The sequence below is a fragment of the Hypanus sabinus genome, chromosome 4 (assembly GCF_030144855.1).
Source record: "Hypanus sabinus isolate sHypSab1 chromosome 4, sHypSab1.hap1, whole genome shotgun sequence".
In the NCBI taxonomy this organism is placed as follows: domain Eukaryota; kingdom Metazoa; phylum Chordata; class Chondrichthyes; order Myliobatiformes; family Dasyatidae; genus Hypanus; species Hypanus sabinus.
Window position 1 is genome coordinate 71,131,551 of NC_082709.1, and position 4,766 is coordinate 71,136,316.

Here is a 4,766-nt window from a genome sequence, read left to right on the forward strand (position 1 = left end):
CCAGAGAATCCTCGATTCCTCTCCTGCTGCTCCCACAGAGCCCAGAGATCTGCTCTTGACCCTTCTTCCATTTATCATGTGCTACTACGCAGAAACATTTTCTGACATATTTTGGATGAGCAGAAATATGGTACAATAAGGGGAAAGACTAGATTCTGTCACTGGTGATCACAAGAAAATTTCATTTTCCCTGACATCATTTCCACCCCTGGCAGCTGCCTGAAATGAGCCAGACAGTTCACAAGAGTGGCTGTGTGCTGGGTCCTGACACAAATCCACTCCCTCATCAAGGCTGCTTACTTTCTCCTTCATTATACTGCCTGACAACCACTACGTGTCAGCTCATTTGCTGCTGGAATTCACAGATAGCTCTGTAACTTCTAGATTAAGCATTTTATCTCCATTTCAAAGACTAAATTTATGCAGGTTCCAAGTTTATTGTCATTCAGCTGTGCAGATGTATACCGCCAAATGAAACAGTGTTCCTGCAGACCAAAGTGCACAACGTAGAACTCACACACAATACATAATAATACAATAATAAAGTAATACCTTAATTAACTCAACCACTAATAAGGTGCATTGATATCACAAGTTATAAAGTAAATAGTATAATGCTACTGGTGTCTCATACGTTGTGAGACCTGGGTGGTGGCAGGCAGGGAATTCAAGGTAAGGGGTTAAAGAGATTGTTGGCTGGATGGGCAGGTTCATTGCAAATGCCAAGGGCCCTGCATATGAAGTTCTCCTGGTATATATCTCTAATGGGTGGAAGGGAGACCCTAATGATCCTCTCAGCATTTCTTGCAATCCTTTGTAGGCAATTCATTATTCATGATTCATTAATGCTAAGAGCTAGTATTTATCCCATTAAGTAGGGTGTAATTGTAGCAACACCACCTATGGATAGAATATGCAAGAGATGCAGTCTTGCCAGCGAAACATTAGGGCATGTATTGGGTGGCTGTCCTACTATGACGTTGTTCCACATTAAGCGACACAATTGAGTTGTTGAAATTTAACGTAACAAGTCAATACAGCTCGAATGGTCTGTGCCTTCCACCTTCTTTCCTGCATAATCTTCTACTCATCTAGCTTTGCTATCTGAACAGTAATTTAATCCCATTAAGCCTCCCCCCCCCGCCCCCCCCCCCCCCGCCTCAAGCTCACTTACATTTGACTAAAGCTCAGCTTTTAAGAACTCTCTCTGGTATGCAAAGCCCCCTGCTATCTTGCCCCTCTTTACCTCTATGACCTAAAAAAGTTTATAATCTCTACACTTTTCCAATTCAAACTTTTCACAATTCCTTATATTTAAGTAGTTGACCTTTGTCTAAACTACCTATACAGTATTAATGACCTAGAGGTAGGAAGAATATCAGGTATTCAGGTTTCCTAGTAACATGAAAATAAATGGTAAGGCATGCTGTGACAAGGGTACTTGGATACTACAATGGGATATCGATAGATTAAGTGAATGGACAAAAACTTGGTAAATGAAACATAGTATTGGAAAACGTGAGGAATTGCACATTGGCAGGGAGAATCGAAATGAAGCTCAGCTAGAAGTGTGGAGTGAAAAAGAATCTAGCTGTCCTCATGCACGAAGCACATGAGTATCTGCAAGAGTAGCAATTAGTTAAAAAGGCAGATAGCATTTTGTCTGTGATTATGAGGAGAATTGAGGGTAAACATTGAGAAGTAATGTTACAATTGCAGGGCACGTTGGTGATACTGCACCTGGAGTGCTGTATACAATCTATTTTATTTAGTGATACAGTAAAGAGCAGGCCCTTCTGGCCCTTTAAGTCATACCCCCCAGCAACCCTCGACGACCCCGATTAACCCTAACCTAATCACAGGACAACTTACAATGACCAATTAACCTACCTGGTTCGTCTTCGGCCTGTAGAAGAAAACCAGAGCACACGGAGAAAGCCCATGCATGCGATGGGGAGAACACACGAAAACTCCTTACAGATGGCGCTGGAATTGAACTGTGGACTCCAATGCCCTGAGCTGTAATAGTGTCCTGCTAACCACTATGCTAGCATGGCACCCCTGATTTAAGAAAAGAGAGACTTCTTTTGGAAGTGATCCAAACGAGATTCACAAGGCTAATTTGTTGGATGACAGGGTTATCATATCATGAACAGTTAACATTCGACCTCTACTCTTTGGAGTTTAGAAGAATGAGGGTAAATCCTAATCACATATGCATATAAGGTCCCCAGGAGTCATAACAGAGTAGATCTTGAGCTGTCTGTACTACTGGAGGTCATTACAAGATCTTGGGGCAGTCATTTAAAATTGATGTCTACAGGAATTCCTTTCCACAGATAGTGATGAAGCTTTGGGATTCTCTCCTCTAGAAGGTTACTTAAGGCTAGGTGCCAGGAGGTATTTACTGGGGAGGTAATAACTATTTTAATGATTGGGGAAATTGAGGGTGTTGTGGAACTAGCACAGAAAAGGAATTGGGGCCTGAATTGGGAATTGGGGTAAGCCAAGATCCTGCTGAATGGGTAGGCATACAAATCCATTTCCTATCTGTTGATTGTTTAGCTGTCTTTCCTCCAAGTTTTAAAATAAAACAATGTCAAGTTCTAGATGGCCCATCCAATGAAGAAGCCTTGAACTTTTTAGTCTTTCTCTATCTTCTACATTTCCCTTCTCTTTTAAGTTCATTCGCAAACTCTAGCTTTTAGATTATTATTTCAGTGATCTATCTTGATACCTCTTTGGTTCAGTGTAGACATGGCCCACCAATTAAATATTTCTTTTTCACTATGTTGAACTTTATATTAATTCTCTAGGAATACGTTACACAGCATTCTGGACTACAGAGTACGGAGTGTCCGGTTCAGACTACCCCAGGAACCATTATGCTCTAAAGAAAGCTCCATATAGACAAGTCATTGCTAATAGTAGATCCTGCTTATTTCAGTATCTTAAGTCCAAGGCATAAACTGACCTGCCTTTCTAGATGAATAAAGCTCAGTGATCACTGGAAAAAGAACTACCCCATATTATTGCAATTATATTCATTTATTAATTGCAACCAGAAATGAGGTTGTTTCTCACTGCAACAGTGGAGATTTGTTCCACAAATGGAGCATTTCTAACCCTGTTGTTTATGTACAACTAGAGCTCCAGGACCAGTAACTTCCAGCAAAGCAGGGGAATTGACTGAGTTCAAGGGAAAGTAACTTGATGAATGGCTATAGAACCAAACAGGTCAGCGCCCGTGAGGATGTATTTGTAAGTGAGAGAAATATCTGTGAGTGTATGTGTGCTTGAAGGTGAATGTTGCACACTTTCTTGATCAGCAGAGGCAAGCTAAAGCATTTTTAAAGTGGCAAGAGAACAGAAGAGTAAAGAGAGCAGTTGGAATTGACACACTTCGTGAATTTCTTGCAGCCTTCAATATATCTCTTTGAAATTTTCTCTATCTCCTAATTCAGCAAGCACAAAAATTGTCCATTGAAAAATATTAGATGTGCAATTCTACCATTTTCAATCTAAAAGCAAAACCGCATCTTTCATAGAAAAACTACTACTGGTGTCAAACAAGAAATCTAATCATGCAATCTAGTGGGCTGAAACCATCAGTTGCTGAGCTGTGTAGCTGTCCATCCTCCAAGTTTTTAAATGAAACATTGTCTAGTGCCAGATGGTCCATACAGTGAAGAAGACTTGAACTAACATGTGTCCATAACACATCTGCTACTCACTACACATTTCTGGCATGAAAACTGACTACCGCCACACCAGGTGTCTGCACGTGATGGCTTCTGAGCTGTCAGCAGCTTTTGAGAAGTTGCAGGTAATTCTCACTTTGTCCAATCCAATCCAGTTGCCTCATGGTGGATTGAATTAGAAAGCTCTGGCCTCCTTCAATCAGTCCAAATATTAGAAAAGACAGATGGTGAAGCATTCTCAACTGCTGACTAAGAAAAGCAAAATCTAGCAGATGATTCTTCACAGGGGAGAATTTCTCTACCTCCTCTTGAAAGATTACATTGAGAAAGAATTATGATTAATAGTCTTTTTTTGTTAGCTCTGCAAATTGTCTTTATAATTGTTTCCTTCTTACTTACAGAGCATTGGTCTCTTATCTCAGTAACCTTCTCCAGATCTACATATCCTAGCAGAAGATTTGCATTCGCTAATTCTGTTCTGCAAATCACTCTTGCTTCTCAGTGTCCACACTACTGCTAGCTGTACCATTGTTTGAGAGGGCTCTAAAGTCAGCCCCACCCCTCCTCAAATCTGTTTTTTGGTTCCTAATCAACCCCAACTATTGTTCTTACATCTACGATATCCCTTAACTTATTTTTATATACACTTGTTTCATTTCTCGGTTTTCTCCTTTACTTTCTATTTTTATTTTAATGAGATACAACACAGAACAGTCCTTTCTGGCCCTTCGAGCCACACTGCTCAGCGATCCCCAGGTTTAACCCTAGCCTAATCACAGGACAATTTACAATGACCAATTAATCTACTAATTGCTACATCTTTGAATTGTGGGAGGATACCAGAACACTCGGAGGAAACACACGCCATCACAGGGAGAACGTACAAACTCCTTCCAGGCAACGGCGGGAATTGAACCTGGGTCACTTGCACTTTAAAGCATTGTGCTTTCCAGTACCCTACCTTGCCTCCCCTATTGTATCCAGCTCAGTCTGCAATTGAATTATGAACTGTACAGTTGTCCCTTCTGTGGATAACTTTAATTTCTTCACTTCAAGTCAAATGGA